Genomic DNA, 25,319 nt, shown 5'->3' on the forward strand with positions numbered 1-25,319 from the left:
CTTTTCCATCCCTCCTAGCACTATGGATGTGAACGTTATGAAATGGCATTCTTCTCAAATAAGAAAATGTGCTTTCAAATGTAAGTTGGGCGTTGCATGTTGGTTTCCAAGGAAGGGCTATCTCTCACCCCTGGGGCTTCCTTTCCTCCATCAATCCCTGAATCCAGGCATGTGTGGAAGTTCATAGATTTTGTAAACACTCACTTCTCTTCTCAAAGTTGGAATTGTGCAAGCAAGTGTTGTTTGTCTTAATTAATGAATTATATATGACCAGGTTTTTCTTGTCCCCTCGCCAAAATCAATAGTGCGGCTATGACTAAGCATCGTTCTTGGTTGAAGCAAGAGGTTTGGGCCTCCTTAGTAAGTTGGATACATGAGTGACTAGATGTTAATTAAGAACATGGGTTGGTGATAACACTTAAGTAATGTAAATAAGGTAAAGGTGAAATTGTAACTTAAATACCAATTCTAATGGTCACCTAGGATATGGGTTTCACGCTCATTAATGCATCCAAAAATCCATTTTTCTGTAGTTTCAATTCCAAGACAAAATGGATCTTCATTTCACAAAACCCAATCACACAGACCCATATAAATCAAAGCAAAAAAATTTCAATGCATACCATTAGAATAGAACTAGAGTGAAGTGGTCACAAAATCAGAGACGTGTATGCCTTGATATCCACCCAACAAATGACTATCATTATTATTCTGTCAACGACCATTATGAGTATAGTTAAATTGAAAGGTACAATGAAATTCACAGATGACCAGTAAAGTTTTTTATTATTTTTGTGGCTCAACAATCCTATGCCTACTTCACATTGTTGACTTGGGTTCGCATCGTAGATAACAAACTCAGGTTTATCTCCTGGAAACAAAAGCATCCACCTTCTTCTACATTGAGCACTACTCTTTGAAGTATGACGGGTTAGAGTTCTTGAGGGCACCATTGTGATAAATTGGTCTTCCTCGATCAGAGATTGGGGCATTGCACTGTGAATGAAAAAACCCTACATAATAAGGGGATAACAACTCCAAGTGAGATTTGACCATATCATGAATATAAACCAAAGTATACCCCTGTAAATGTCAGAGTTGAGGTGCCAAATCCTCAAAGTCACAAGACATGGAACTTACAGTTGTAAAAGTGAAGCTAACAAGCAACAACCATAATGTGTGTAGCCCCCTTATAGATACAAAGCAACAACTGCCAAACCCACGAAGCCTAAATGAAACACAAACATGTCGAAGACATCGATGAGCAATAGGGAAAAAGAGAATTTCAGGGAAACGTGGCCACCATCCAACTCCATCACTCCACCCTATGTGAAGACTCAATCGATCATGAAGTTGCTTCTTATACAGGTGAATCAAACTGTAAATACAAGCAAACCCCCAAAATTTAGGGTGAACTCAACCCTACCCTCAATTTCCAAGAATGGTAGAGGGTGAAATAGCCCCTAACCAATGCTATTACTAGGGTGATTGAAAGCAAACCCTGCCTACAAGCAAGGTGAATTGAGGCTTGGAATGTTTAACAGGCTTATTTTCATGGCTAAATATAATAATTATTTATTTTTCAAATAATTTTAGGGTGAACTATAGAAAACAGGTGTAGTATAAAAAAAATCTCCTGCAAAATATAAAACCCCTTAAATTTCGCCCATGGGCTAAGATTCTACCCTAAAATTTATATGTCATTTTGGCATTTGAGCAACCGATTTTCGGGCCATCGCCATATTGGGAGGTATATTGATGATTTTGGCCACTTTGATTATTTTTAGTTTGGTGAAAGGATGGATGTATGTTGCAGGTGTGGGTGATCTTTGTATGCTATAGTTGGACAGCGAGATCTGAAACTTTGCAGGAATTTCATCATTTTATCCATTGCACGAAAGTCAAGATGGTGCAAAGCTGAAAGAGGGCCATGTTGACACTTTGACATAAAGTGATTGTGTTTACAACCATTAATATCAGAATTTCAAGGTGATCATGATGATGATGAGTATGAATTGAATCAGGTCAACGGATTCAAAAGGACCATTCCATGCCACTCATGTGTGTGATTCCATTTATGCCACTTTTGTGAGAGATCATTCATTTGTCATGTTGAAGGAGAATGTTTTATGGGTGAGATTTATATGTAGGAGAACGTCTCTTGGGAGAGACATGACACTCTAGATAAGGGTTTCATCCTTGTATCGACAGATCTTGCATTATGTACTCATCTTCTCGCAAGACTAATGAAGTAGCCTCCCCACTCTTTACCCAGGGCCCAGAGATGTATTCCACACTGGACAAATTCCATTATAATGTGTTTTTTTATGTGTGTTTCATGGTTATTTGCTTCTTTTTTGTGATTTTTGAAGAATTGTTTAGATAATGTTCTTTCTTATGTTTCACATGCAAATATAAGTCTCAATAAAAGGTCTTGTATAATGGAGATTTTTGTTTGAAAGTATTCACAAAAAAATTCCAAATCAAGTGGTATCAAAGTGGTTTGACCATTTTTCTAGGGATTGTGAATGTCATCATGAGCAAAGGATTGAATCGAGCAAGACTTCAAGAGTTGGAAGAAATTAACCATTGCATTCACACATAGAATGCATGTTGAGGCAAATTAATTACCTATCATTTAATTGTCAACCCGGGGGTTTCGTAAAACTTGCGAAGTGTGTGTGCACTGTATATGCTAGAAATTAACTTTCAATTTAGATCAATCTAACTACGAAACCAAATAATGATAAACCAAATTCACCTATTCTAATTCAACAATCAACTCAAAATAAATTATTGTACAGCACGCAGAATTGAAATCTTAATCTTTAAATCTTGCAGGAATTGAAAAGCACACCACTCTTTTAGAAATGAAATCAAAAACAATCATTCTTAGCCTCTCACATAGGAAAAGATATGAAAGAAAATAAAAACAAATGCTCTTAACTTCTAGGTAGAAAGCAAATAAAAACAATCACTCTTAACCCCTCACACGGGAAAAGTTATGAAAGCAAATAAAAACAAATGCTCTTAAATTCTAGGTAGAAAGCAAATAAAGCCAATCACTCTTAACCTCTCACACAGGAAAAATATGAAAGAAATAAATCTTAATCTATGAAAGTAATAAATCTTAATCTATAAAAAACAATAAATCTCACACATTGTAGGTGGCCAATCCAAAAGCATGAGACATGGCAAGTTGAGAGGCTCCAAATGCAAGCATAACCAAATCAAGGTGAACATCACTCATGAGCATGGTGCCAAATCCAAATTCTATATTCAAAACATCAGCATTTCCCCAACTTTACACATGCCTTTGAAAGGAGAAGGCTCTCCTATTTATATAAAAGCATAAGAAGCTACCACATTAATGGAGGTCCATTATTATCTCCCTAGATCCCTAGACAATCTCATAGAGTTACAATCAAAATAGGTAATGATGAGACATATATCCTCTTTGACCTTTATCCAAATCTCCTTCCATATCTTGAAGGGAATTCGAATTTGAGCATTGGAGGCCACGTAAGGGTGCCTTGGAAGCTTCCAAATGCCCTACACATGTCATGAAACTCAAGCCACTTTTAAGTATTAGAAAGTATATGTCATTTTTCTAATTTTTAACCATTTAATTCACTTATAATACTAGAAATCATTATCTTTTGGAAAACACAAAGGTAACCCATATAATTATGAAAATGGAGGCTAATGAAAGATTATATGGCTATGGAGTTGCGACATGTGAGTGAAATGGTGGCGATAAAGGTGAAAGTGGATGATATTTTGAATACATTTTGGAGACTCTATAATTCATATCTTAGAAGGCTTCCACAAGATGCAAAGGAAGAAAAGTGAAAATTGAGGCTCATGTTAGAGTAGGCTATGGAGGAACAAATGGGAGAATGTTGCACTACAAAAGGAGAGTTGGCCAAGGAAGATGATCATGTATCACCGATGGAATCAGAGGTAAAAGAACTTCTTCTTCTCGTGATTTTATTTATGTTGGAATCATTGAGATACCTATTTCAAGAACTGACATGACACTCCTCACCAAGGTGGGATATAAAGGAGGAGGACTTGGTCTTAATGGCCAAGGAATTACGCAACCATTGGAGGTTGTATGAAGGCATCAATTTGCATGATTAGGGTACATTGGAGGAATATCAAACCAACCGAAAGCCAAACCCACGTGCAGATTATGGCAAATGTGGAATTAGTAAACCTTAACATCGAGAGTTAAAGAATTAATATAAGCTGGTGGTTAAAAACTTAATGCATTTTTATGTAACATTTTTTTTGTATTATATGTAAAATGGGGTGATGACATTGGAACACATGACCTAGCCAACCCAAACCTTATATTTGAATGCACCAACCAAGTTGTTGGCCAATAAACAAAATTTAAAAGTTATGCCACCCAAATTATATAAAAATTCATTTTTCATTCCAACACCCAATGGATTGGAGAAGGCCAGGATCCTTGGAACTCCGTGGAATTAGAACTTCGAGTCGAACCATGCCGGAGGTGGAACCATGATTTGGAGGAATTTTAGAGGAATCTTTTAGATTCCCCGAGGGCCAAATTTTCAGAGTGTCAAAAATATTTCAACTTTATACTGAGATTGTTTAGAATTTCGCCAGGAATCTGATGGTGCAAATGGTTTTTTGATCCAAGCAGCTGATTTTGTAGAGGCAGGATGTTGAGCAGTGGAACCTTGATGCAGGAATCTACAATAAATCTTTTAGATTCCTTGGAGGCCTAGATTTGATAGTTTTATAATGGGATCAACTTTACAATCAGATTTCACGATTTTTCACAAGGATCATGATGACGTATACCATTTTGGCATTTGAGTATCCAATTTTTAGGCCATCACCAGATTGGGAGGTATATTGATTATTTTGGCCACTTTGCTTATTTTTATTATGGTGAAAGGATGGATGTATGTTGCAAGTGTCGGTGATCTTTATATGTTGTAGTTGGAAACAAGATCTGAAACTTTGCAGGAATTTCATCATTTTATCCATTGCACAAAAGTCGACCTGGTGTAGAGATGAAAGAGGGCCATGTTGAAACTTTGACAGAAAGTGGTCGTGTTTATAGCCATTGGTCTCAAAATTGCAAGATGGTCGTGATGATGATGAGTATGACTTGAATCTGATCAAAAAAAATCAAAAAGGACCATTATATGCCACTCATGGGTGTGAGTCCATTTATGCCACTTTTGTGAGAGATCATTCCTTTGTCATGCTGAAGGAGAACATATTGTGATGAGATTCCTTTGTAGGAGAATGTATCTTGGGAGAGACATGTCACTCTAGAGAATATTTTCATCATTGTATTGGCAAAGATTGCCTTATGTACTTATATTCTTGCAGATACTAATGAAGCGACCTCCCCACTCTTGACCTGGGGCCTGGAGACGTAGTCCACACTGGATGAACTTCATTATCACGTGTTGTGTTATGTGTGCTTCATGGTTATTTGCTTCGTGTTTATGATTGTTGAAGTATTGTTTAGAGACTGTGTTTTCTCATGTTTCACATGCAAATATAAGTGTCAATAAAAGGTCTTGTATAATGGATATGTTTGTTTGAAAGTATTCACAAAACTTTTTCTGAATCACCAAATACCCAAACTAACACAAAGGGGAAGCCCCTTTATGTGATCCAAAAGTTAATGAGAGAGCCAAATATGAAATCATAGCGAGATGTTATCAGCTTTCCAAGGGGGAACTTGACGGCAATAAAGCTTTATATTTGTACAAACCTTGCTAGTAAAAGGGCATTTGATGAAAGATGGAATATGGATTCTGCATCTTTTCTATAGAGAGGAAAAAAACTAGGGCATGGAAAGGTTAATTTTTGTATATTCCCTAGGTGGGGACCTTAACTTTTAACATGAGCCACATTAATAATTCCATTTTTGTAGGACAACTAATTTTCCATAGAGAATTCCCCCACCAAGGATGATTTCCTAACTCTTGAAGCAAGGAGTTGTAACCACATTTTGGGGCATAAGACTGAAAGGGGCTAAGGATCTAGATGAGGCTATCTTTAGAATCAGAAAGGGAAATCTTTGTAAATTTTAGGATCTTGATATAGTCATCCCATGCATTGACATTCTATCATCCGAGTTGAAGATCATATAAAAATAACTAGGTCTCAGGTCCATGAGGAAGATGGACTAAAGAGATATGAGCCAAAGTAAATCTCTCAATGTTTGCAAGGTGACCAATCAGTGAATTTCATATATGATGTCCATGTAGGCTTCCAATCCAAGGATCTCTACCCAGTAGTATTTTTGAGCCATTATCAATCTTCTAGCATAGGTTATCACCTATGATGGGGAAATATTTTATGATTCCCTTCTAGTGTATGGATTCTTTCAATAAGGATTTTTTAGGGGAGTGGATCCAATCTAGGATAGAGAGGGGCCTTACATATTTTTTAAGCATAACATGTGACCAAATACCATCCCCCTATAGGAGTTTTAAGGCTCCCTTGGCTATAAGGGCTTTTCAAAACCCCGGTAGATGTTTTAGGCCCCACCCTCCATGAGATTTTAGCTTGGTGATGGAGCTCCAAGCACTTATGAAAAAAAAATTCTTTCTTCTTTCTTATGCCAAATAAACCAGAGAGATAATTGTTTTATCTTATATAGTATACCTAGAGGGATCCATGCAAGGGATACCTAGTATACAATAATGGCTTCAATGAATAATTTCAAAAGAACAAGATGGACTGCTCTAGAGAGCCACCTGTTACTTCATAGCCTGATCCTTCTCTCCACTTTTTCCAAAATCTAGGACCACCCTTGTTTATGATAGCTGCACGGCTTAAGGATGAAGCATGGGTATTTTAGGCCTTGACCAATACTTAAGATATATGATGATAGAAGATGTTTAATAATAAACCTATTAGCATTTGGAATGTGCCATCAAACAATGGAGGAGTTATGATTGTTGATCGGCATACCAGATAAGTGACTAAACATATCAAGGATATCCTTTGGTGCACGAAGATAGGGCATGCCTCGATCCAAGAAACTAAGGAAATTATCCACAAAAAGAAGGTGAGAGAGAGAGAGATAAATTAAGATAGTTGTATACACCTTTGAAACTTCCCCTATGAACTGTATCTAAAATCAACATACTCAGTTCCTCAACCACCAGTAGAAAAGAAGTGGGGAGAGAGGACATATTTGCCTTAGACCCCTTTCAGCATGGCAGAAAGGTGAAGCAACTTTGTTAATGACAAGGAAAAATAAGGAATATTGATACAGTTCATAGCCCAGCAAACAAAAGAGTGTGAAAAATCCAGATGAATCATAAGAATGTGAAGATACAACCAATTGACTCTGCCAGAGGCTATGGAGAGATCAACTTCGAAGACCAAATATTTTTTAAGAAAGGGGTGGATTGAATGAAGAGATTCTTGGGCAAATTTTATTGCCTCATGAATATTTATATTAGATAAGAAACCAAATTGTTTAAGGGAGATGTGGTTGACAGAGTTTCTCTTAATCTAAGGGAAATAATCTTCAAGAGAATATTGTAGATGGTGTTACAAAGAGATTTAGGCCTTAATTAATCAAACGATTCAATATTATCAAATTTCATAATAAGGTTAATGAAGGTGGAATTAAAAGGGATCGGGATGAGACCATAGGACCTTGAGTATTCTACTATAGAAAGGAGATCCTTGCCTAGGAAGTCCATGTAGTGGATGAAGAATTTAACAGGTAAACCGTTTGGCCTAAGGCTATTATCCTTTTGGAAACTATGGAGAAATATGTCTAGTTCAGGCCTTGTGATCTCAACCATGCGAGCTTCATTTTCCTCTCCATCTATAAAATCTTGGGAAATTTTAGCCTTTACCAAGAATTGTTCAATAGAAACTCCCTCCTCCTGATGAAAAATATTTTGAAATAGGAACGTCCTTCTTCAACAATATCAGAGAAAGAGGTGGTCATGTTATCATTTCCCTATTTATTTCCCAAAATGTTATTTATGGTTTTCCCGTGGTTGACCACCTGATGGAATAATTTTGAGTTATCATCTCCATCTTGGAGCCACAGAGCTCATCTTTTGAGCTTCCATTCCTTTTCTTTGTCAAGTATGAAATTCCTTTCATATTTTTTCAGCTCTAGTATACAGGAATTTATATCCTCTAGTGGATCACTAATTATATTATGGTTCCAAAGGGAGAGGAATTGGGATCCAATGTCGATTAGGGCTCTGGATATCTCTTCTTTTTCCTTTTTTACCCAGTCCCTTATGATGGAATTGGATTTTTTTGAGATTCGCTTGAAATTGGATAGGGGGAGATTCAAGGGAGTTTGGTGAGAAATGAATCCAATTAGTTTTAAGAAGAGAAAGTCATCAAGCCACGAGGGATTGAGCTTGAAAGGATTAGGTGGCTTTAGGGGAAAGGCATCATTTCCATAAGAATGGGGACATGAACATAATCTCCCCCAATATAAGTCCATTGTCTAATCTTAAGATTTGTGTCAAGAAGAGCATCCAAAGCTAGGAATCAATCTAGGCACTTTGTATAGACCCAACTTGATTATTTGTCCACGTAGGAAGAATCTTGGGATCAAGTATATCATAAAGATTGACATCATCCAGCAGGGTTAGTAGAAAAATTGAGAGAGGATCAAGTTTAGCTAATGGACCTTAGAATTCTGAATCGCTAAGAGTAAAATTAATAAAGACTCTGCGTGAACCAAAAAATAGTGAGCTTTGCAAGATTTTCCCAAAAGGATCTTCGGTCTACGTAGGGGCCATAGAGATTAAGAAGAAAGATATATCCAAACCATAGGAGTGTAGATACAGGACCAACCTAGATCAAACGAAATAAATGTTTTGTAGTCGCAAGGAGTGTGAGAGCCATCCCTTTATCAAGTCCCCTGATCTGCCTATAGTGTCTACAACTATAAAATCCTAATTTAGGAGTGCTTTCCTTAAGTAATTGATATTTATATCGCCTTCGAGCATCAACTCTTCTAGGAAAGGAATTTGGGGGGAGTTCAGAGCAATGAATCTCTTGAGAGCCAATTTTTCCTGGGACTAGCTAGACCTCAAAAATTTAGAGTACTTTCATTGGGTAGCTGGGAGAGGGCCTGATGCTCTTAGTGCCCTTAAAATTGAAGAGTTTTTCCTAGATTGTATTTTGAAACTAGCTTGTTGTTGTGCTTTTGAGAGGAGGGTTTTTCTGCTCCTAGTGGAGGGGGGGTAAAGCAAGTCCTCGAAAGTACTCAGACCCTCGTATATACTCGGAGTAGAGGGGAGAGGGGGGGATGAGGGACTAAAGGAATGAAGGTTATCCCGAGAGGAAGGGAGGGGGTATGGGAGGAGAAAAGGGAGATATTAGTGATAGGGGAGGAAGGGGGAAATGTAGGATATGTAGAAAGGAGGGATGGTAAGGGGGGAAATAAACCTACTAGCAATTTTAACTACGAATGAGGGGGTATCACCCAAAGAGGAACACATGATGGAATTGTTAAGAAAGAAGAGTGATTTCCACCACCAAAGAGAACATGGGAGGAAATGGGGGATGGGCCCATACCTGGGGGAGAGGGATCATCTTGTGCTTTTGTTATTCCTTCTAAGATTTCCTTTGTGCCCGCCTCAAGTGGAGTCAAATCCATGTCCTTTAGAAGATCAAGAGGTGGAGAATCCAAGCCATGTTTTACAGGTGGAACCTCTGCGTATGTCTGAGGATCAGAAAGAGGGATAGTGGTTTAACCCATAACCCTCATCTGAGAGTCTATTGGAGAGCCTATTGGAGTGACAAAGTAAAGAACACTTTTCCTATCCCATTTTTTTCTATTTTGATTTCTCGATTGCACAATCTCAATTTAGATGACCATATGCATGATGTTGAGAGAATTTTAATGGGATTCCTTCATAGTTGATGCTCTGGCGATGGGTGATATCACTAAAATTGATGGAAATGGATTAAAGGTAACCCTACTGATATATTTAGCCCTGCTAGTCTTCAAGCAATACCATAGTAAAAACCTAAGGTGTTATCCACCTCCTTAAACATGATTTTGGACCAAAGGATAGACAAAATATTAGGAAGTTGAAACCATATAGGAGTCAGATCTAATTTCTCGCACTGAGTATCTAAATTGGGAAAAAAAAATTCATAAAGAGAGCTTTTGAGCCCCGGGACCACCTTCCAAAAATGATATTTGAAGTGTCTTTCTTCGATGTGAATTGCCACCCCATCCAACCTTTGGAAAAAATCATGCAGTATGGGAGATAACTAGGAAGAGGCTTGAAATGTTGTTCTAGCAACTTTATCAAAACAACCATATGAAACACTTATTGGTGAAGAGTCCTACAGCCACTAAGTTTTCCATATTTTTTATGTCGTTGAGTTGGACGTCCTTCCCAAGAACCAAGGGTAATTCTTGTGACTGCCTTTTGATGCATTTATGGTTGTTATTTTGTGGGATGTTGATAAGAGGTCCCTATGGATTTAGCTATTGTTTCTCTATACCAACATCATTGTGCATGTATAGATTTAGAAAATCACTGATGAAACTCGTTGAGTGAAATGAGTTGCGAGGACATGTAAAGTCCCACGGTGGATACCCAAAACATTTAGAGGAAAACCTGAGACAAGAATGTCCAAGAACGATTTTGACAAGGATGGGGCGTCGGAGGAAGGGGAATACCTATTGAAATGGGAGAGTGAGGATGAAGAGGGCGGGGATGAACATGTGAAATATTAGTAAAAAAACAAAATACATGGGACATAGGGTCCCTGCGCTAGCACTTACATGGAGTTGTCGGTCATAGGACAACATAGAAGCTTGTCATACTTCTATTGAGGTGGCCTAAGGAGGATCGGGCACAGAGGATGAGGAGAGGATTGAGGCGACTTAGAGATCTAACCAAATGTTCATACCTTGCCATGGGTATGGGGATAAATCCAGCAAGTCTTCATATAGATAATGACAACCAAGAATCATATCTAGTGAGGAGGTTCATTTTGCGCACTAGCTATGGGAGCTCAAAATCTTGCATTGAAAAAAATCTAAGAGAGTCACAGCCTTAAACGAGCCATCATCCCCCAAAAAATATAAATATAAATTTACTTTTAAGTATATTTATATTTTTTCCTTTTCATAAATTTAAAATTTGCTTTAATTTTTAAAATAAATATACATTGTTAAATTATTTTTTAAATTAACATTATCTAACATTATGTGACTACCTCTCCCCATAATGGGTTGTAGATCTTGGAGCAATTAACAAAAAAAAAACTTTTTCTAATTTCATTAGTAATTTATAAGCTTAAATAAGTCTTTAATACTTTTCTTTTTGTGACTAACTAAGTAGACATTTTTCTTTTCGATTTCCATGATCAACTCATAATCATAACTAAATCTATCTTGTTATATTATTGTCATGTCACAAAATTAATAATAATTTATTTCTTTTTGTAAATTGAACTTTTCTATTTATGCAAAACTATTACAACGTTGTCCATAGATTTTCAAAATCCTATCATCCTCACTCTTCCCAGATTTGTTGGCCAGTAGGTAATTGTCAAAAAGATTATACATTGGCAAAAGGATTTATCCAACCATAAATGAAAAGGGAAAAAGGACCAAAAAACTATCAAAATCATAATAAATCCAAGAGTCATTATGAATCTGATGAAGTTACATGGAGCAAGATTATTCGATCATGAACCAGGTGACAACGGAGGCATGAACTCGCAGTGAACATGTTTCTCAATATGGGTCATATGACCCTCCATATGGTCCAACTTTTCTTGTAGACACCGTTTTCCTCTTTATAGGCTTGTCGATTTGTCTTGCATGTACCATTGATTTCTTTAAAAGGTCATTTAAAAATGAGATAATCACATTCCTATAATCATGTCTATCCCTAGTGAGTTTAACCACAACCAATTGGATTTGTCTGATTGGGTATTTAATTACATCCTAGCTAGGACCATTCTTGGGAGAATTATGTGGGTTTGATGGATTGGGAGCCACTTCCTCACCCTAAACAAAACCCTCCCTTCAAAACCAACTAGATTGCCCTCTTTGTCTGACCCCCCTCCTCACTCAACCTCTGTAGTGAGGCATCCTCAACTTAACAACAACATAGTGATTAATGAACACCGAGTAGCTGAAATCATAACAAAAAGAAACAACCTTCCATGTAGAGCATGACAAGAAGACCCTAGTCCCAAAGAACGCTACACCCTTCCCAACACCCAATTGCCACAAGTCTAGGTCCCTAAAGAAGGTATATAATTTAAGATTCCCAACCCACCAAACAATGAGCTCTTTAAACAATAGAATTTCACCCCAAAAAAAGATAGTTTGTGCGCCAAAATGAGAGGGAGCTAGCTAGATAACCTAAATCTTGACCCTTTCCTTTCAATGTAATGTATTCAGATAAAAAATAACACAGAAACATAAGAAAAGATAGATCAACGACTAGATAATAAGCTACTTCGAGGGGGTAACCTCCCTTTGCATCACATAAATGAACAATTATTGAATTATTAAAATGAAAAAACCTCCTTGGTCTATATAGGAGTCTAAAGGGTCAAAATATAATTAGGGCCTACATAACAATAATAATGTAAGGGCACAAAATCACAATAGTGGGCTTCTATGGGGCACAACAATAACAATATGGGGGATCAAATAATATTATAGGGACCTAACATGCCCCTCTCCTTCAAAAAGGTGTTGTCCTCAATGCTTGAGTAGTTTTGGATGCTTCTGTATAAAATACTCATCCTCCCATGTGGAATATTCAACAAGTTCTTCCATTTGATGAGATATTCTTAAATTGATCAATTTTGTAGCCGTCATATTCTTGTTTCTATGATTGCTTTAGGCTCCAATATGCTTTTTCCTTCCTCATCAAGTTTTGGAAATATAGTTTGAACTGGCATCTTGTCACCGATAACCTTCTTTAAGTGTGAAACATGGAAAATTGGGTGTACTCACGAAGATTCAGGCAACTCCAATTTGTATGCCATAGTACCAATCTTTTTCAACACCTTGTAAGGGCCATATTACTTGGGTGATCATTTATTATCCTTCTTAGCTTGCTTGAGGGACATTTGTTTGTATGGTTATAGCTATAAAAATACTCAATCGCCCACATCAAAACTTATTTCACTACGATTTTGATCTACTTGATGCTTCATTTGATTATGTGTCAGAGTCAAATTATCCTTTAAGAGTCAGAGAACTTTTTATTGATGCTTGATGTGATATTCCACTGCTCTAGCCTTACAATTATTTCTACAAGACAATGTGATGGATGATGGATGATATCCATAAAGCACCATAAATGGGGTCGTTTTTGTTGCGGTATGGAAGGAAGTTTTGTACCATAATTCTGCCAAAGGTAACCATTTGACCCATTGTGTTTGTTTATTAGATACAAAGAAATAAATATATCCTTCCAAAAAAAATCACTATCTCAGTTTATCCGTCATATTGAGGATGATAAGATGCGTTATGAACTAATTGAATACCAAGACCAGAAAACAATTCTTTCCAAAAATTTCTAGTGAAAATGGGATCTCTATCACTTACAATAATCTTTAGATTTCCATGTAGCTTTTGAAATATTTCCATAAATGTAGTAGCGACTATACTGGATTTGAAAGGATGAGATAGTGCACAAAAGTGTGCATACTTGGTAAGCCTATCAATTATCGCCATAATGACACTCTTTCCTTCGAACTTAGGTAAACATGTGATAAAATCTATCAATACCTCCTCTCAATGTTGACTTGGAATGGCTAATGGTTATAAAAGACCTGGGGTCTTAATTGTCTCGACTTTATTTTGTTGGCAAACCAAACATCCTACCACAAAATTTTGAATATCTTATTTAATTCCATCCAAAAAAATTCCTTCTTGACCTTGTCGTAATTTTTTAAAAAGCCCGAGTGTCATCCTATAGGAGAGGTGTGTAATTTCAAAATAACCTTTTGTTTGAATTGGGAGTTCTTACATAGATATAAGCGACCTTTGCACCATAGTGAATCATTCTTCCAAATAAATGTATCAGATGCACTTGGATTTTTCTGCGAATTTTGAATGAGTATCCAAACTTATTTCTCATTATTACTTTCCTCCCTTGCTTCAATTATCTAATCAGGTTGGATAATAGAAATGGCACACAACAATGCCTCCACATGCTCATCCATTCTTGAGAGTTCTTCTACAAGAAAATTTTTCTTCCCTTTTTTGTAGATGATTTCAAAGTCATAACCCAACATTTTTGTGACCCATTTTTGGTGCTATTTTGAAGATAATATTTTTTCCATTAAGTATTTAATACTATCATGATTTTTTTTAATTTTAAATGTCTTCCCATTAGGTAAGGGCACCATTACTTTAGGGTGTGTAGTATTGCCAACATTTCCTTATCATAAATAGGTTTGTTTAAATACTTTCCCTTGATTGGATGAATCTCAAAAGCAATGGGTCTTCCTTCTTGCATTAAAAAAACACTAATGCCATTTCCTGAGGCATCACATTCCACAATAAAGGTTTTTGTGAAGTTTGGTGTAGCTAAGACTGAAGCTCGACCCATTGCCTCTTTAAGATGTTCAAATGCCTTAGTTGTTTCTAGAGTCCGAAAAAATGCATCTTTCTTCAGTAATGTTGTTATAGGTGTTACTATTTCCCATAATTCATAAAAAACTTGCGATAATAGCCTATCAACCCGAGAAATCCTCAAATATGCCTTAAGGTTATTATGATTTTCCATTCCTTTATGGCTTTAATTTTAGTAAGGTCTACCTTAACACCTTCATTAGATACATTATGACCTAAATATTCCACTTCATGTACCCCAAATAAACGTTTGGAGGTTTTTCATACAATTATTTCTCCTCCAACAGTTTGAGCACCCTGTCAACATGCTGAACATGATATTTCCAAGACTTGTTGTAGATTAGTATATCATCAAAAAATATTATAATAAATTTTCTAAGGAAGAGTTTGAAAGTAGAATTCATCAAACCTTAAAATGTGGAAGGTTCATTAGTAAGTCCAAAATGCATGACCAAAAACTCATAATGGCCTTTATGAGTTCTTAATGTTGTTTTCAGAATGTCTTTTGTCTTCATTCAAATTTGATGATATCCTGAATGAAGATCCAACTTGGTGAAGTAAAATTTTCCATGTAGTTCGTCCAATACTTCATCATCAACAAGAAAGTGGAATTTACCTTTAACAATGAGCTTATTGAGCTCTCTATAATCTAGACGCATATGCCATGACCCATCCTTCTTGTGCACCAATAATACTAAAGAAGAGAAATAACATTGGCTAGGTTGAATTATACCTTCCTTTAGCATTTCTGCAACCATATGTTCAATTTCATTATTCTAGGCATAAGGATATCTACAAGGTCAGATGTTTGAAGGAAAACTTCCTGGAATCAAGTGAATAGCATGATCATGATCGTGAAAAGGTGGGAGACCTTTGGGAGTCTCAAATACCTTGGAATGATTGTCACGGACTCTTTGGAGATCTCGAGAAATGGAGGGCTTAGATGTTTGAACATCTAGTGAGCATAATTGTGCAATTACCCTTCATTGTTATTTATTTGAAAGCTTTGTCATGCCATTATAGTTGATTACCTTGTGAGGTTTCCCTATGATACGCATTAATTCAATTTCCTTTCCTTCTTAGAAAATTTTCAAGAAAAGTTCTTGAAAATTAAGAACTATCATCCCCAAATATTCTAACCATTGGACTCCTAATACAATATCAACACCACCCGTTGGAATGGCGTGCATTGGACTATTCAATACACACTGTTGTGAAACCAGCTCAAGAAAAGATAGAAGAGATAGATCAACGTCTTAGAATTCAGCCTCTTCGAGGGGGCAACCTCCTTTACATTACATAAATGAACAATTATTTTCGATCATTCAAATGACAAAACCTCCTTTCTATATATAGGAGTCTAAGGAGTCACAATATAACCTAGCCAACCTAACAATAATAATATAAAGCCACAAAAATAAAAATAGAGGGATTCTATGGGGCACAATAATAACAATATGGGGGCAATAGGGGCACAACAATATTAATAAGGGGTATAACTACAATAGTAATGGGGTAATCACTAGTATTATAGGGACCCAACATGCCCCTCTCCTTCAAAAAAGTGTTGTCCTCAACGCTTGAGTAGTTCTGGATACTTCTGCATAAAATTCTCATCCTCCCATGTGGAATCTTCAGCGGATAAGTTCTTCCACTTGATAAGATACTCTGAAATTGATCGATTTCGTAGCTGTCGAGTTCTTGTTTCTGTGACTGCTTCCGGTTCCAATATAATTTTTCCTTCCTCGTCAAGTTCTGGCAATATTGTTTGAACTGGGAGCTTGTCGCCTATAACCTTCTTTAAACATGAAACATGGAAAACTGGGTGCAATCGAGAAGCTGCAGGAAGCTCCAATTTGTATGCCATAGTACCAATCTTTTGCAACACCTTGTACGGACCATAATACTTTGGTGATAATTTATTATCCTTCTTAGCTTGCTTGAGGGACATTTGCTTATATGGTTGTAGCCGTAGGAATACCCAATCACCTACATCAAAACTTCTTTCACTGCGATGTTGATCTGCCTGTTGTTTCATTCTATTTTGTGCCAACACGAGGTTATCCTTTAAGAGTTGGAGGACTTGTTGTTGATGTTCGATGTGATGTTCCACTGCCTGAACCTTAGAATTTTCTCTTAAATATGATGTGATGGATGGTGGTTGATACCCATAAAGTGCCATAAATGGGGTCATTTTTGTTGTTGTATGGAAGGAAGTGTTATACCACCATTCAGCCAGAGGCAACCATTTGACCCATTGTGTCTGTTTATCAGATACAAAGCAACGAAGATATCCTTCCAAACATTTGTTTACTATCTCAGTTTGCCCATCAGATTGAGGATGATAAGATGAGCTATGAGCTAACTGAGTACCAAGACAAGAAAATAATTCTGTCCAAAAATTTCCAGTGAAAATGGGATCTCTGTCACTTACAATAATCTTTGGGTTTCCATGTAGCTTTTGAATTGTTTCCATAAATGCAGTAGAAACTGTACTGGCTTTAAATGGATGTGATAATGCACAAAAGTGTGCATACTTGGTAAGTCTGTCAACTACCACCATGATGACACTCTTTCCCTCAGACTTGGGTAAACCTGTGATAAAATCCATTGAAACCTCCTCCCAACGTTGGCTTGGAATGGATAAAGGTTGTAATAGACCCGGTGTCTTAATTGTTTCAACTTTATTTTGTTGGCAAACCAAACATTCCGCCACAAACTTTTGAATATCTGATTTAAGGCCATCCCAAAAAAATTCCTTCTTAACCCTGTGGTAAGTTTTTAAAAATCCTGAGTGCCCTCCTAAGGGAGAAGTGTGCAATTCCATAAGAATCTTTTGTTTTAGCTGGGAATTCTTACAGAGGTATAAGCGATCTTTGTACCATAACGAATCATTTTGCCAGCTAAATGTATCAGACGTACTGGAATCTTGTTGTAACTTTCGAATAAGTGCCCACACTTCTTCGTCATTCTTCCATTCCTCCCTTGCTTCGTTTATCCAATCTGGTTGGATAATAGAAATGGCGCACAACAATGCTTCCACATCCTCATCCTTTCTTGAGAGTGCATCTGCCACCACATTTTGCTTCCCTTTTTTGTAGATGATTTCAAAGTCATAACCCAACATCTTTGTGACCCACTTTTGTTGCTCTTCAGAGGATAATCTTTGTTCTAAAAAGTATTTAAGGCTATCATGATCCGTTTTTACCTTGAAGTGTCTTCCCATTAGGTAGGGTCGCCATTTCTTAAGTGCATGGAGTATTGCCAACATTTCCTTCTCATAAATAGCTTTGCTTAAAAACTTTCCCTTGATTGGACGACTTTCAAAAGCAATGGGTCTTTCATCTTGCATTAGAACAGCACCAATTCCATTTCCTGAAGCATCACATTCCACAATAAAGGTTTTTGTGAAGTCCGGTGTAGCTAAGACCGGTGCTTGGCACATTGCCTCTTTAAGATGTTCAAAGGCCTTTGTTGCTTCCGGAGTCCATGAAAATGCATCTTTCTTCAATAATGTTGTTAGAGGTGCTGCTATTCTCCCATAATTCTTAACAAACTTGCGATAATACCCTGTCAACCCAAGAAATCCTCGCAGATGCTTTATGGATGTGGGGATTTTCCATTCCTTAATGGCTTTAATTTTGCTAGGGTCTACCTTAACTCCTTCATGAGATACAATATGACCCAAATATTCCACCTCCTGGACTCCAAAGAAACATTTGGATCTTTTTGCATATAATTGTTTCTCCTCCAATAGTTGTAGCACCCTGTCAACATGTTCAACATGATCCTTCCAAGACTTGCTGTAGATTAGTATATCATCAAAAAATACTAACACAAATTTTCTAAGGAATGGTTTGAAAATTGAATTCATCAAACCTTGAAATGTTGAAGGTGCATTGGTAAGGCCAAAAGGCATGACCAAAAATTCATAATGACCCTCATGAGTTCTAAATGTTGTTTTCGGAATGTCTTCAATCTTCATTCTGATTTGATGATATCCTGAACGAAGATCCAACTTGGTGAAGTAAATTGATCCATGCAATTCATCCAGTAATTCATCAATGACAGGAATGGGGAACTTATCTTTAATAGTGAGCTTGTTGAGCTCCCTATAATCCGGACACATGCGCCATGATCCATCCTTCTTGTGCACCAATACTACTGGAGCAGAGAAAGAACTTTGACTCGGTTGAATTATACCAGCCTCTAGCATTTCTGCAACCATACGTTCAATTTCACTCTTTTGGACATAGGGATATCTGTACGGCCTGATGTTTGGAGGAACACTTCCTGGAATCAGATGAATAGCATGATCATGATCACGCATAGGTGGGAGACCTTTGGGAGTCTCAAATACCTTGGAATGATTGTCCAGGACTTTTTGGAGATCTGGAGAAATAGATGATTCCAATGTGGAAACATCTAGCGAACATAATTGTGCAATTACACCTCTTTGCTCCTTTTTTAGAAGCTTTGTCATACCATTAGAGCTGATTATCTTTCCTGGTTTCCCTGCAATACCCCTTAATTCAACTTCCTTTCCTTCCGTAGAAAATTTGATGAAAAGTTCTTGAAAATTAAAAGCTATTGTACCCAAGGATTGTAGCCATTGGACTCCTAGTACAACATCAGCACCTCCCATTGGAATGGAAAGCATTGGGCTAGTCAATACATATTCTCCCATGGATAGCTTGATATTATGGCACTTTCCAGAGCAATTTATTGTTCCTCCATTTGCAATCATCACTTGACACTCTGGTGCTGGATATAGGAAGCAATTCAATTCTTTTGCTACCTTACAATGAATAAAATTGTGGGTGCTTCCTGAATCAATCAACACTATTACCTTTTTCTTCTTGATTTGTCCTTCTATCTTGATGGTTTGAGGAGTGGTAATTCCCGCCAATGCATTACAAGATATGGTCGGATTTATTTGTTCTTCATCTAGGCTTTGTTCCTGGAGTATATCCTCTTCTTTTGACCTTTCTTGCTCCTTTTCTTCTTCCTCTTCACAATCTATGTAGAATAATTTCTTCTCAGCACACTTATGACCTTTAGTGTATTTGCTATCACAACTGTAACAAAGCCCTTTTGCTCTTTTTTCTTCCAATTGTTGTGGTGTCAACCTTATAGGTTGTGGAAGACTAGGGGCAACAACACTTCCGTCTTTATAGTTGTGAGTGGTATGCTTCCTGGTTGCCATAATTTTGCTTTCCATTTTTCTTGCTAACCTGAATGCCTTCTCTAATGAATCAGGTTCCCAAAGGCGAACATCATGTTGGATATTATCCTTTAAAGACCCTATGAACACATCAATCCTATGCTCCTCTGGAATATCTTTTACCCTTATGTTCAATTTTTGGAACTCCTCAATGTGCTCCATTATTGAACCCTTTTGTTTGAGACTTATCAATTGGCTAAAAAAAGTGTTGCTTTTTGTATCCTCATAATGTGCTATCAATTCTTCCGTAAAAATTGCCCAAGTGATAAATTGTTTACGAGAGCAAAGCCATTGATACCATACAAACTGATTTGGTTCCAAATATAAAGTTTCCATACGTACCTTTTGTGTGTTTTGCACATTATTGAGATCGAAGAATTGCTCCATCTGTAATATCCATGTGGCGGGATCCTTGCCATCAAACTTCCTCATATCGATTTTTGGAATATGGTGAGTCTTCGATCCAACATTAGAGTCTATGGAATCATGATTAACATTTCTTTTGTTCTCATCATGAGTTTCCTTTAGTACCCTTTCACCATTAGTGACCATTTCTTGTAGCAACTTATTCATATTTATCTTCAATTCTTCCATCTTATCATCCATGCCATCAATTTTAGCATCCATGCCATTCACCTTAGCTTCCATGCCATCCATCTTAGCTTCTACGCCTTTCTTAAAACAATCCATCTTAGCTTCTACACCTTTCTTTAAACCATCCATCTTAGCTTCTACATCTTTCCTTAAACCATCCATCTTAGATTCTGTTGCTTTTTGTGCAAGTGACACTTGTTGCACTTGTTCTTGTAATTTTGATATATCATATATCATTTCTTCTTCTTCTTCATGAGTCATGCTAGAGCTTTCAGGTTCCTTACTAGGTGTTTGCAATTTCTTTCCTCGGGGCATCAATTACCTATAATAATGCTCTACTAGCCCTTTGAATTCCTTCAAAATAAATTTTCAAACCACTCTTAAGCAAAAATTTAAAAGAATCTACACACCTTTTTTTCACTTTGTAGGAGCTCGATATTGCCTCTAATGTATCTCTGTACTTTCAGATCATCCAGTTCTAAAATTTCAACTTGTGGTAGCCCTCTGTGTCCTCTTTCCAATGCCACTAGTCTGATCCAATTTGGATTCTCCAAGGAAGAGTTATGTGAAATCTCCCACAGTGACCTGATTATAGACTAGTTCAGTAGAGCGAACTTGTACGACGTGCCACGAGTCACTGTTTCGTCCTTTGGCTCTGAAAAATATATACAAGAAACTACAGTCTGTCCTCTTTCTGCACCTTCTTACGAAATTTCAATCCAATGCTCAGGGAAAAAGTTATGATGATTTTCCCCAGGTCACCTGTTTGGAATGTAATTCAGGAGTCTGCAAAAAGACCAACTTCCTCAGATCATATCTCCGCAAATATAGTGCAAAAAGCTCTGAAATTCGGACTTGAGATTCAGCGCGATGTCTTCTCAAATGGGTTTTTTTTAGCTTCTGAAATGTCAGAGAAAAAAAATTATAGCGAAAATTCCACGATGACCTATTTGGAGCAGCGAAACCCTAGAATCCAAAGCTCTGATACCAAATGTTATGAAACCAGCTCAAGAAAAGATAGAAGAGATAGATCAACGCCTAAGAATTCAGCCTCTTCGAGGGGGAAACCTCCTTTACATTACATAAATGAACAATTCTTTTCGATCATTCAAATGACAAAACCTCCTTTCTATATATAGGAGTCTAAGGAGTTACAATATAACCCAGCCGACCTAACAATAATAATATAAAGCCACAAAAATAACAATAGAAGGATTCTATGGGGCACAGTAATAACAATATGGGGGCAATAGGGGCACAACAATATTAATAAGGGGTATAACTACAATAGTAATGGGGTAATCACTAGTATTATAGGGACCCAACACACACCTTCCCATGGTTAGATTGATATTATGGAACTTCCCTAAGAAATTTATAGTTCCTCTATTTGCAATCATCACTTGACACTCTGGTGCTACAAATAGAAAGTGATTTAAATCCTTGGCTATATTATAATGCATAAAATTATTGGTACTACCTAAATAATCGACACTATATGTAGTGCCCACTCTCGTTGACTAATCCTAATATGACATTAGCCTTGATACATCCTTAGGGTTCATACATGATTTTAAGGACCTAAAATCAAGGATCTTGATATTTGAATTGTACTATTTGTGGATGTGATAATAATTATTTTTGAGGTTGATGTTATGATCATATAGTTGTAATGGATGTGTTTATGATTGTTAATCATGTGACGCGTTCATTTTGTTGTTTGTTTATATTAGATCTTGTTCACTGTTAACAAGATGGTGATGATCATGACATGGTGATGATTTAGCATATGCGAGTATATTGGTGACTATTATTATGATAAAATATTATTGATGATTATTGAGTGTCACAAGAAACTACCGAGATGCACTTGCATGTGATGAGTCAGCAACCTTTGGTTTGGTTTGAATTACATAGTATTGTCTCAAAAAAAAAAAAAAAATTAATTTAAAATTTCGTTGTGAATTATAATGACATGTTAGTAGCTACAGGCACAACCTAGTTGCTTGGCCGAACAAATCACACATGGGTGATGGGGTAATAAATATAGATGGAATTACATGGGAGGGGTGGGATAGTGTTCCTCATTCCACCAACTAGCACTCCCTCCATGACTCAATCTAGAAGGGTTGGGATACCTTCACCTTTAAGATCATGATGTTGTAGGGGCATACCCTTGATTAGGTCGCTCATAAGGAATTTACTGGGGGGCACATATCGAAGCGAATTCCTTGATCCCCAACACCATTAGTCTCACTATAGAGGGAAACATAGGATAGGATAACAATCTCCATCGTTAGACCTATTTTTTCCCCTCGTAGTCATTGGATGTTTGAAGGGAAAGCGACGTGGCACCCTTGAAAATTCAAGGAAAATTATTGAAGAGCATGACTGACTTGGAACCCTTGGCATCAAGAATAAACTAATTGGCATGGCACCCTTAGAACTTCGAATGGAATTTCTTGAAGGGCATGACTGAATTGGCACACTTGGCATCATGAAAATACTACTACAATATAATTAATATATGATAATCATACTAATTCACATAATGTGGTAAATGAAGTTTTAAAACCAAGTTATCTAATCAAGAATAAAACTTGGGGTAAAAGAAGAATAGGAAGAAATATAAATATTGGACCACTTGAGAACTCTACCCTTCTCACATTTGGAAAATATTAGGTAGACAATGTGAATAAGTGTTTTAATAGGCAAATGGTGGGGAGAGGGACATAGAGTTAACTAGAAAGATTAATACTAAAATAGTTTAACCTCATTAAGAAAATAGGGTGGTAAATGAAAATAAATATTTATAAATTAAATCAGTGAAAATTTAGAGAACCTCCATTTGGCAAGAGCTAACACAAGAATATCCATGTAAGAGACAATTTGAGTTAAACTAGGAGGTAGTTGGGTGACCAAATCTAAGACTTGTCAAGTTAATTCAGTAATGAACAGAAATTAAGGAGAAGAAAAGGGGGACTAAGAGACAACTAGAAGAAGAAATAGGAAGTCATGTTGGGGTGAGGAAAAATATTATCTTTGAATTAATATTTAAGTAAATAATTTTGGCGAACCTTGGTGAAAGGGTGACACATTGGTTGGTGAATAGTCAAACTTTTGGATTCATAAAAATAATTAATTATGCATGAAGTTCCAAGTGTCACCTATGAAGACTCCTATAAAATAAGGAGCAAGTTATGGGATAATACACCCTTTTTTTCCCTATTGTTGGATGAATGAAATAATGCTAATTTAACAGTGAATGTGACTATATTGAGTTTGGTATAGTGGAGGTTTTATTTTGAGAGGGTGACTCTTGAGCAAAGAGTGCTCTATTCCAATGGCTAGCACTTCCCATTATCTTATAGCCCCATTGTAGCTCGGGGGTCCATGGGGAAGAAGAGTACCCAAGGAGTAGGCTGGGAGGTCAACCAGTGAGTTGGCCACATTAGGCCAGGGATGCTACTTCCTTCACACCTTTGCATGGGTAGCTACAAGGGAGCGCACAAATCAACAAAGTCGAGTCAAGTCTCCATCCCTTCGTTGAATGGTACTTCAGGTTACATAAATTTCCACTACATGTTTATTGTATTGCATTAAATTGTATAATTAAATTATGGATGAATTGACCTTAAAGTGTTATGTGTATTGCATATTGATGTGTGGTTTATTATGTGATTCACTTATAATTATTGTTCATAGATAAATGAATGTCAAACGGAAATTATTAATGTGTCTCGTTTCTGGTAATATTGTATCTTAGGATTGTTTATCTATTTCGTTAAAAGAATATATATAGTTACTTCCATTCCTTTTGTGATTTACCCTTGTTGCATTCAGTTAATAAAATAAAAATTATGAGTAAATAACATTATATGTACAATCCCCACACTAATTACCTTGTTCTTCTTGATATATCCTTCTATCTTGAGAGTTTGAGGAGTGGTAATTCATGTTAATGGTTTACAAGATATGTTCAGGCTCATTTCTTATTTTTCAACCTTAGGGGTTGTTTCTTGGTGTATATATTCTTCTTTTGATGTTTCTTTTTCCTTATATGTCTCCTCTTCGCAATCAATGTAAAATAATTTCTCCCCAAAACATTTTTGACCTTTAGTGTATTTGTTATCACAACTGTAACAAAGCCCTTTTTCTCTTTTTTCCTCCAGTTGTTGCGGTGTCAACCTTGTATGTTGTGGGAGCCTAGGAGCAACAACACTTCCATCTTTGTAGTTGTGAGTGGTAGACCTCCTTGTTGCCATAATTTTGCTTTCAACATTTATTGTCACCCTGAATGCATTCTTTAATGACTTAGGTTCCTAAAGCCGAACCTCATGTTGGATGTTATATTTTAAAGTCCCCATGAAGACATCAATTATATGCTTCTTTGGAATATCAGCTACATTTATATTAAACCTTTGGAAGTCCTTAATGTGCTCTCCAACTGAACCCTTTTGTTTGAAATTTATCAATTAGCTAAAGAAGGTATTGCTCTTTGTATCCTCATAATGTGTTATCAATTCCTCCGTAAAAATTGTCCAAGTGACAAGTGATTTACTAGAGCAAGTCCATAAATACCACATAAGTTGGTTGGGTTCTAAATATGCATTATGTACCTTTTGTGTGTGTTTCACATCGTGTACATCAAAGAATTGCTCCATCTGTAGTATCCATGTTACCAGATCCTTGCCATCCAACTTCCTTATATCGATCTTTGGAATATGGTGTGTCTTCCACCCAAAGTTAGAGTCTCTAAAACATTATTCAAATTCCTTTTTTCTCATCATAGTTTTAGGAATACCTTGTCGCCATTAGGAAACATTTCTTGTAGCAACTTTGTCAAACCTTCCTTCAAACCTTCAATTTATGCTTTTA

This window comes from Pinus tabuliformis, chromosome 6 (assembly GCF_031772625.1).
Source record: "Pinus tabuliformis cultivar Carrire ecotype Pingquan chromosome 6, CPIR1, whole genome shotgun sequence".
Lineage (NCBI taxonomy): Eukaryota > Viridiplantae > Streptophyta > Pinopsida > Pinales > Pinaceae > Pinus > Pinus tabuliformis.